The sequence below is a fragment of the Pan paniscus genome, chromosome X (assembly GCF_029289425.2).
Source record: "Pan paniscus chromosome X, NHGRI_mPanPan1-v2.0_pri, whole genome shotgun sequence".
Lineage (NCBI taxonomy): Eukaryota > Metazoa > Chordata > Mammalia > Primates > Hominidae > Pan > Pan paniscus.
In genome coordinates, this window is record NC_073272.2 from 128,470,740 (window position 1) to 128,481,455 (window position 10,716).

Consider the following 10,716-nt stretch of genomic DNA (forward strand, 5'->3'; position numbering starts at 1 on the left):
GTGGGGGGCTAGGGGAGGGATAGCATTAGGAGAAATACCTAATGTAAGTGATGGGTTGATGGGTGCAGCAAACCACCATGGAACATGTATACCAATGTAACAAACCTGCACATTCTGCGCAGGTATCCCAGAACTTAAAGTACAATAATAATAATAATAAAATACTGCCAACCAACTTAACCTAATTTATAGAGACAGCACTCTACCCAACAGCAGAATACAAATTATTTTCAGGTACACATAGAACATTTACAAAGACAAACCATATTCTGGGCCATAAAACAAGTCTCAATACATTTCAGAGGATTCATGTCATAAAAAGGATATTTTGTGTCCACAGTGGAATTACATTCTAAATAAGTAGTAGAAAAATATCTGGAAAATCCCCTAATATCTTTAAACTAAATAACATACTTCTAAATAACCCATGAGTCAAAGAAGAATTTCAGAGGGAAACTAGAAAGTGTTTTGACCTGAATAAAATTGAAAACACAATTGATCAAAGTTTGGGGTTACTGCCAAAGCAGTACTTGGAGGGAAATTTATAGCACTCACTGCCTATGTTAGAAAAGATGAAAGATCTCAAATCAATGACCTCACCTTCTACCTTAAGAAACTAGAAGAAGAGCATATGAAACTCAAATTAAGGAGAAGAAAGTAAAAAACCAGAGCAGGGAAGACAGGGAGGGAAGAAATACAAAGAGGTGCAAAGATACTTTTGGAGGGTGTTGGATATACTCATCATCTTGATTGTGGTGATAGTTTGACAGGCATATACATACGTCAAAACTTATCAAAGAATATACTTTCAATATGTGCAGTTATGTTATATATGTCAATTCTACTTAAATAAAGTTGCTTTGAAAACACAATCCAGATAGAACAGTGTTATCTGTTTTAATTTAGCAGTTTATTTCTTTAAGTATCTACCCAATTTCTTGAGCCTTTTCCCTGCTTAAGAATGATCCACCACAAAAGTGAAGAGGATAACAATGCAGGTGGCTATTTGCCAAGTGGATGTAATAAAACCTGACTCTGCTAACTTCACGGGGTTCTGTGAAGATCAAAAGTGTTAACGAACAGAGCTCATTACAAAGTTAGAACGTGTTATAAAAATGTAAGGGCTTATCTCTCTAGTTTCAGGTTTCCTGGTGAAGTGAATAATAAAACTAACTACAGCCAAATTTGGAAGTGAATAAAGTTTGTCTTTGATCTTCTCTCTCCCGGCCCTGATGCCCTCATGATGTAACTCCCAAAGCCAGGGAAAGCCTAACCAGGGCCTTGTTCTGCCAACTCTTTTTCCTTTTCTTTTTGCTAAACTCGTGTCAAGCTTTTGGTCTCTCCTGGAGATCCTGCTCTCGATTAAATGACAGGGGGTGCTAAATGAGCAACTCAGATAAGTGAATTTCTTAAAACCTATTTACTATACATTATCTTTGTCTCCGATTAGCTTACTATGCCTTAACACTGGCTAAATATCAATATTAACAAAATTCTTTATGAAGTCGCCCTTACTAGGGGGTAGCATTTGGAGGCAGATGGCCTCTTAATCAGTTTATCCTTTCAGAGACTGAACACTTCTTGGAAACTCCTTCTGTTGAATGTACAATGCCGCAGTTTTCTGCTCTAGTTATTTTATTATAAGCCAGGGATCTATTACATGAGCATTCCTAGAACGCCTATAAATCTCTTCCCTCTCCCCCAACCCATGTGTGCACACCTTTAAAAATAATAAGAAAACAAAGAAGCTCCAATCAGTAACAGCATTGCAATGTTCAATTTCATCCCTTATATATTACATTGGGATTATAATTAAATCGTTAAAATGCATTGCTAATCTGTAAATCTGGACTAATTAGCATAAGTGCACTCCGTAATTACTAAGCACAGGGCGTGTGCTTGTGACTTGCATAGACTTTTGGACTATTAAGCCTGTCTGAATGCTACTCCCCACGTGATGGCTCAGGAGCTTCCAAAGGAGCTTTCACCAATTTTGTTCTGTATACCAGGATAGTGATATTGGTTTTACTTCAAAAAAGAAGCAGGTAATAGGTTCACACAGGTCACTACTAGATCTCCAATAAGCTCTCTTAACCCGTTTTTGTTTTGTTTGTTTTCCCTCTGGATCTAGTCTGAGATATTCTAGCTCCATCTTTTGGAATAAAATATAAAATATGGACTTACTGATAGGATCATTATTCTGGAATCTTTCTGAGAAAATTATCATAAAAGATAATTTAGTCAGCTGGTAACTTCACTTGCCCAAATGGCCTTCAATCTTTCATCACCCAGATAATGTTGGGGGATGCTACAGTCACAGGTTTATTGCATTGAGAGTGGATGGATTTTGTTTGCTTTCATGCCATTAAATTTCAGTATATCATTATTGTTCTAGGATGTAGCCATTCCTGGACACATCCAAGAATTTTTGACAGATATGCAATGTACTGTGCACTGCACAGCTACATTGTGACATAAGTGTCCACATCCTCATTAATTAGCCATGCCTTGCCCCTCCCTTGCATTACTCTGTACTGCACGCTCTTCTCTGGAGCCATAGGATTTGCTTACAGGTGCTTATTCCCCTTCACCAGGGTCCTAATTCACCAGCCTCCACATCCCTGATCACAAAACTGAATGGGAAGAAAGCCATCTCTTCTTTCTTCCTGTCTACCTTTTGTCATCTCCTACATTGGTATTCTTCTGTCCTCTCTCTAGGCTCATGGTCTGGCAATGGGCTTTGGGGGAGACAGTAAGGTAACATGGAGATCCTCACAAGTTGGAAATAGCTCAATACCTCATCCTGCCCTCTGCCCAAAGGTTACTGGATGGGTAAAGTGAGATTTTAAAACTTGGTTTATTTTCTTCCAAAACATCACCAATAACTAGGGAATCCTCTCCACCACTTCCTCCAAAAGAAGAAATTACAATGGAGGGGAAAAGTGGGCTTTGGGAGTAGTAAGATGCTAAATACAACTTCTAAATTCAGAAGCAATAGACTTCCCTAAATTCCCCCTAAACTGACCAGCCAATGTGCTCCTTCCTTTCTTATATCTAAAAGGCTCCTTCTAACACTGTTCCTACAAGATCTTTGGGACCAATAAGCACCTTGATTAGTTTTGGCTGTTATCAGATGTGGTCCCTTCCTATAGCCTTCATTTTCTAAGGTCCTGGGCTTTGGTATGCAGCTGTGAGAGTTTTTTAAATATTATTATTGGCCAGGCGTGGTGGCTCACGCCTGTAATCCCAGCACTTTGGGAGGCCAAGGCAGGCAGATCGCCTGAGCCCAGGAGTTTAAGACCAGCCTGGACAACATGGCAAAATCTGTTTCTACTAAAAATACAAAAAAAAAAAAATTAGCCGGGCGTGATGGTGGGCACCTGTAGTCCCAGCTGCTGGGGAGGCTGAGGCAGGAGAATTGCTTGAACTCAGGAAATGGAGGCTGCAGTGAGCCGAGATCACGCCACTGCACTCTAGCCTGGGTGACAGAGCGAGACTCCATCTCAAAAAAAAAATATATATATATATATATAATTATTATTGGTATATATATATATAATTATTATTGGTAATCTACAGGGTGGGAGTAGATTCATCCTGGCATTTCCCCCTCTCCCTTCCCTTTATTCAAACAAGTAGCTCTTTGCTTACTCTCAGGAGGGGTGTGCGGCAGAGTAAAAAACATAACTAGCTGGCAAATCATTCTGGTTTTTAAGTTCCCAAAGCTGAAACACTTAGGAGAAAGGGATTCTCTGGTAAAAACAAAATGTCTTAGCCTGAACTATGAATGAAGACCGTTTTCCCCAATTTGGGGGAAGTAAGATAGGAGAGAGGAGTGCTCTCTACCCTACTTCTTGACCCTGCCTGCAGGGCAGCAGCAAGATGCCAGAGAGTGAGATCTATGGGTCTGCCGAAAAGAGGAATCCAGAACTCCCAACTTTCTGGTTACAAGTGAGGAAACAGCAAGTCCTTACAGAAGAAAACGCAACACAGACCCCAAATGATGGATGAGATGTTGGCTGAGTGCACACCTACTAAGACCTCATCCTCCCTCCTCACCTCCCCTCCGCTGCCAGGAACCCTTTTCAGTTCAGAAAGGCTTTGTCATTTCAAGTAGGAATCTACACTGTCAGTGTAAGTTTGTAGTGAATACTCTCCACTAGGACCTCAAAAATGTGGGTGTAGTCTTCTGTCTCTTAACTAGGTGCACTGCTTATGGGTGTTTCTCAGTCCAAGGGACAAGAAGAGACAAATATCCCACATTTCAGACAGGAAGTACCAAAAAAGCAGAGACAAACCATGAGATATAGACAAAATCTATACATTGCAAGATTCTTTCTAATCTTAATGTGTCAGTTCATTTTAAATTTCTTATTTGGTATAAAATATTCATTTTTGAATTTTGTTTTTTAAAATATGTATAATTTATGTTGGAATCTAGTATCGAGTAGCTTTTAAATTCTAAAAGATTAGTGAAAAGTACATTGTATAAGAAAATAGGAAATGTTTTCAGTTTACCTTAATATTAAAAAATGCGGCTGGGTGCAGTGGCTCACGCCTGTAATCCCAGCACTTTGGGAGGCTGAGGCGGGCAGATCACAAGGTCAGGAGTTTGAGACCATCCTGGCCAACATGGTGAAACCCCATCTCTACCAAAAACACAAAAATTAGCCAGGCTTGTTGGTGCGCTCCTGTAATCCCAGCTACTCAGGAGGCTCAGGCAGGAGAATCAGAGAATCGCTTGAACCCAGGAGGTGAAGGTTGCAGTGAGCCAAGATCGCACCACTGCACTCCAGCCTAGGCGACAGAGAGAGACTGTCTTAATAAAAAAATAAAAAATAACAAAAATGCAATTTTGTGCAGTACCTACAGAAAGCAAAATTGGGAACGAGGGCATAGCATATTTAATCTGATGCAAGGATTAGATTTCTGTCCTTAAACACAATACTTAAAGCTTTATGTAAATGAAATATAAACCATGGAATCTCAGTAGAAATTGCTATAATTCTAAAAATGTCCTCTTTTATAAATTGTAGAAGAAACAGATAATCTGGGAAAGTTTCAAATCTACAGAAAAAGTCAACTTAAAGCTTCTGAAAAAATTTTAAAGATGTATTTTTTTCAGGAATTACTATATTTTAATATAATCTGGTTCTATTTTCTTACATTTTTAATTGGCTTTTAGCAGTTTGAATTCATATAGCAATAAGGTATTTATCCAGAAGCCTCTAAGAAACTGAAATTCTACAACGGGAATGTATACAATTAAAAGAAAGATACTGGTACATATATGCAAAGTCAAATCAGAGTGGTGAGCCAGGAATCAAAAGAGGGTTTGGGGGCAAAACCTTCAGAACTTATATTTACAAGTACTGCTTTTATTAATTATATGGAATTCTAGGTATCAACTTGATTTCCAGCAGGAAGAGTAAAGACTATGAATATCACTGCATTAAAATAACACTAATTAGAAAAATCATGTCATAAACTGCAAACTGGTTATCAGTACATAGTATGATATACATAGTTTTTAAGGAATCATTGCAATGTTATGAAAAAGAGAAGAACATGTAGCTCAGAAAATAAATCAAGAAGTTAAGAAGTTTTAAGATAAATATAGAATTCAGTAGAGTTCAACTGAATATGTGAAAATGTGAGGTTCTAATGTTACTAGAAATTAAATAATACGAGTCAGAATTACTCAGCCAAAAATCAAATAATCATGTATCATTATACATGAAACAGAACCTTGAAAACAGCATCTGAATTTTTACTGCCAGAGCCAGAGATTTAGGTGTGGAGGCTGACTGGATTTTCATTCATGACCCTGATGGGACATCCTGAACCCTATTTATGTTGTTTTAAGAGTGATTCCATAACCTCAGGGGGTGAAGTAGTCAGTGATTTAGCTCATTCCCCCGGGTTATATTAAACAGAACCTTGAAAACTGAGCATCTGAATCTTTTTATCATCTCCGTCTAGACAGGTAAGGGGACTCCCCCATTTTCTTTGATTCCTACCTCCACCGGGAAAAGTCTTCACTTTCTGAAAACTAAGAAATATCAACTAATGGCCGGGCGCGGTGGCTCATGCCTGTAATCCCAGCACTTTGGGAGCACTGAGGCAGATGGATCACCTGAGGTCAGGAGTTCGAGACCAGTCTGGCCAACATGGTGAAAGCCTGTCTCTACTAAAAATACAAAAATTAGCCAGGCGTGGTGGCACACACCTGTAATCCCAGCTACTCGGAAGGCTGAGGCAGGAGAATTGCTTGAACCCCGGAGGTAGAGGTTGCAGTGAGCCAAGATCGTGCCACTGCACTCCAGCCTGGGTGACAGAGCGAGACTCCCCCTCAAAAAAAAAAAAAAAAAGAAAGAAAGAAAGAAAGAAATATCAACTACTAAAAGACAAAGCCTTCAAATTGAAAGCAAACAAATAATTGAATGAAGATATCAGATACTTATTTAACCATACAGAATGAGGAGTTATGGATGATTCGGATAAAGAAAGCTGACCATACATTCTTAGTGGGATGCAGCTAGGAACAAAAAGAACTGTATAGAAAATCTTGAACTTTACTTTGTAGGTTTATTGTTTAATATTATATTGTTATTTTTAAACAATTCTTTTTTTAACCAGATTAATCAAATAAGTAATTATATTTACTGTGTTCAAAATCAAAAATTTAGGAATTCTGCACCATAAGAGATAAATGTAAAATAACAATATGAAAAAAGAAAAATCACAAACCTTTTCTAGCTCTGTTCATTGAAATGAGCCAAGAGCAGTGATACCCATACAGTTCCCCCTTAGCATTCAGATTCTGGTCTCTGATACTATTCTTTCACTGAAAGGAACCATGACTCCTTCAAACATGAGTGATTCCATGTCTGGGGCAGAAAGGTACAAGGGGAGCGGGGAAAATATGATTGTACCAGAAAGCAACAAAACTTTCAATGAGTAGTGGGTCATGTTATAAGGAATGGAGCAAAAGTTTTTAAAGTCTTCCACATTAAAAAGAAAATAATTACTATAGGTGACTGAAATATAGTAAGTCTGTGAAAAACCATGCTCCCATAATGATACACAAAAAGAAACCATAAGAAATGATTTCGAAAGTAGGTGAATAGAACAGAATGGCCGGGCACGGTGGCTCACGCCTACATAATCCCAGCACTTTGGGAGGCCAAGGCAGGCGGATCACCCAAGGTCAGGAGTTCAAGACCAGCCTGGCCAACATGGTGAAACCCCATCTCTACTAAAAACATAAAAACTAGCTAGGCGTGGTGGTAGATGCCTATAATCCCAGCTACTCGGGAGGCTGAGGCAGGAGAATTGCTTGAACCCAGGAGACGGAGGTTGAAGAGAGTCGACACAGTGCCACTGCACTCCAGCCTCGGTGACAGAGTGAGACTCTGTCTCAAAACAAAAACAAACAAACAAAAACAGAACAGAATGCATTTCTATGGAGTTTTATTTCTCATTCATGAGGCATTATTGATTAATTTATTGTATCAATAGAGAATATAGAAACTAGTAAATACATCAGTTGAAGGGCAATTTCTGATGCCAGGGGAATATCAGAATGGCCAATAAACTGCGATCTCAAGTCAGACAAAGCAAAATGAAATATCTGGAATTCAATTGTATATAAATGTAAGTATTCTTAAGATACGTATGGCCCTAAGAATATGAATCAATGGGAAAAGTACTAACATATCTCAAGAACCCATCAACTTCCGAGTTCTTTAGAGTGTGGAGAAATACAATACAATATCGTAAGATTTTATCAACTCGGATGGAAACTACAGACTTATTATGTAATGTAATAACATTATCCCAGGGAAATGGGCTAAGTCACTGATCACTTACCTCTTGAGGTTATGGAATCACTCTTAAAACAACATAAATGGGGTTCAGGATGTCCTATCAGGGTCATGGATGAGAATCCAGTTGGCCTCCATGCCTAAGCCTTTGGCAGCAAATATCCTCATTGATTTGGTATGATAATTCTTCCCTAGGTGGGATAATATAGAATTAGGTAAAGAGATGTTTAAAAGAAGTAAATTATTGTATTTATATGTTTGTGTTAAGAAGGAAGTTCTGTATATCTGATTATATATTTGTGATACATGAGAGAATTCACCTTGTGACAGCCATGTAAATATAATATGGAATGTGTAATTAACAGTTATGATTTCAAAGTGCAATCTTAATAAATTTTCAGTACTGAAACATCTAAGATCTTCAGGCATGTTATTTTCATAGATTTAATTTTTAAAAAGTATTTAGTTCCCAGGCAGATTTGCTTAGTAGACCACTAAAATACTTAAAAGGGCCATGCTCAAGGTGGGGCAGCTGCTAACACTGCTTTTTGCACAGACACATGGACTGTCAGCCCTCTATCCTGTCCCCAGTCCTATCTGCCCCATCCCCACAATGGGGCCTCACCAAGAGGAACACTGCTTGGACAGTGTTCACTGCTGACAGTTCCTCAGCAGCCTGCCTTCACTAGCCTGTTTACCATATCCTGCCAGGAATCCTGTGGCCTCTGAGTCCTTCCTCCCATCTTAGCCCAAGCCTCCCCCCATAGGATACCCATGAATAAAGGGCAGCGGATGATGGAATAAATAGAAAATACCAAATTTATACTGGGATTTTCCAATATTACCTCTTCTCAGTATATGTTAGCTAGTCTTTGTGCTACTTGTAATGCAGGGAAATTGCAACAAATGTGATATAGGACACAACTGGAGTTGAAGGCCCTTTACTCACCTGCAAATTGATTTTATTGGCTGTTTTCAGATAGTGGGATACTCCCATGTCTAACTTGTAATGTGCCTTTTTTTTTTTTTTTTCTGGATGGCCCAAGGCTTTCCTCTGCAATAGGAGGATAGTGCTATTACTGATTTTTTCTTTTAATGCTTCAGGAATACATTTTTTCACTGGAAAATTCCTCTTAATATGAAATCAGACCAAAGCTTCTATTTTATGGAACAGAATTTTCACCACGTATCTAAAGCTGTAAAAAACAAATTTCAGACACACACTCTTTACCACCCTCAAAACTCTTGCAAAGTGGAAGCAAAGGCAAGATGTGCAACATTAAGCAAGGACTAAGTACATTCTGCCATGAAACAGGCCTTAATAAGAGGCCTAAACCCCTTCAAATTTTGAATATTTAAAAGAAGTAAACTTCCTGTGGGCTGCAAGTCACTGAACTGTGCACTAAGCCTTCATGAGATTGTCCTCTAGCTAGTAGTCCAGCGATTGCCCTCAATGTTGAAGGATACATTGTAGTCTTAAAGTTGAGAGCTAATGTCTACAGTTCCTTTCAGTATGTGTTCAGGCTACAGACCAACATGGGAATTCACACCAAGATATCCATGTCAGCCAGGGGACTAGGTCTATGCAGGAAATTCTGGAGAACAAACCACCTCAAACTCAGAGGTGCTGGATCCTTCAAAGTTCCCTGGACCCACCTACATACACAGCTGTGTGGACTGCAGACCACCCAACAGAAACATATACCTAATTGCAAGCTTTTCCCCACCTGTGAACCATAGAGGCAAGGATTCAAACCACAACCCCCAACAAAACAGGGCAAATCTAACTCCTCAGCAACATACAGATACAAATTAAGATATTAAAGGCTAGATGAGAATCCTTAGGTTCCAAAGCCCTGTGTCATCTTTAGTCTAGAAGGAATAAGGGAGTCATTTTTGGCACCCATGATTCACTGAGGTGAAGACCACAATGAAGTCTCAAAGAAGTGCATGGACAGATAACTCCAGGACTAATTATATGAACTGGGAACCAACTGAGCTAATACCAGCCAAGTCTTCTTAACAGTGCTCACCTTGCTTACTATTGTATTTTGCCATCATCTACCAGGAAGGTGTTTCTTTCCTGCATCCCACCATGTTCATCTCCCTGGAATGTCTCTCATGGTGATGATGAACAAGTGTAATCCTTGGCAAGGCACATTCATAGCCAAGTTCATGTACAGGTAAAAATGTGTGGACTCACAAATCCACAGAGGATAGACTATAAGAGGAAGTTAGCTCCTATAATAAAAGACATCACATGTCAATGATTAGAAGAGAAACAGTGTCAGCAAAATGAGAGGTCCCTAATGTTTCACCAGACAAACACAGTGACCTCCTTTCCTTTTCAAATGAATGTTATCAGTACCACTTTTAAATAACCTTTTGGAAGTTTGTTAACTAATGTCTATTTCTTGCACTTTGCTGAGTATCACAGCGCTTCACCTTTTCTAGCTGAAGATTACAAAAATACCCATCCCCCACTATCAGGAGACAATTCTTGCAACAGAATCTTAGCTTATACTCATGTATAAAAGACAGCCTGCAATTTTGACGCAAGGATCTAGAGTGTAGTGTGGCCCAGCCTCTAGCTAGTGAATAGTTCTCTACATCTTTCACATAATACACTTCTTATAAACAGTAAAGAATTAAATATTCTGAGTCCCCACTCTTTTTTACCACTACAACTTCAAGAAAATTAAGAAAGCTACATTTTATGCACACCTGAGTTTAAGACTGAGATTCATTGCTGCCGCAGGTGCATACGAACAGCATTTCTAAAGTTGGAAGCATGGGGCAATTCCTACTGGCGGCTTCTATGGGAACCAGGCTACCAAGTCTAAAGAAAGCAAGGTGAGAAAGGAGAGCCAAGACAGAAACCCAAGGGTGT

General features: G+C 39.0%; 1 long non-coding RNA gene across 8 annotated transcripts in view; it reads right to left on the reverse strand.

Annotated features, from left to right (window-relative positions):
• LOC134729764 (uncharacterized) overlaps positions 1-10,716 on the reverse strand; it is a 289,580-nt gene that overhangs the window by 187,354 nt on the left and 91,510 nt on the right. For all 8 annotated transcript variants that reach the window (XR_010111181.1, XR_010111182.1, XR_010111183.1 and 5 more), the window contains 3 exons: positions 9,860-10,067; positions 8,776-9,022; positions 7,873-8,017 (listed from right to left, as the gene is read on the reverse strand). This is a non-coding gene — a long non-coding RNA (uncharacterized LOC134729764). The remainder of the gene's footprint in view (positions 1-7,872; positions 8,018-8,775; positions 9,023-9,859; positions 10,068-10,716) is intronic.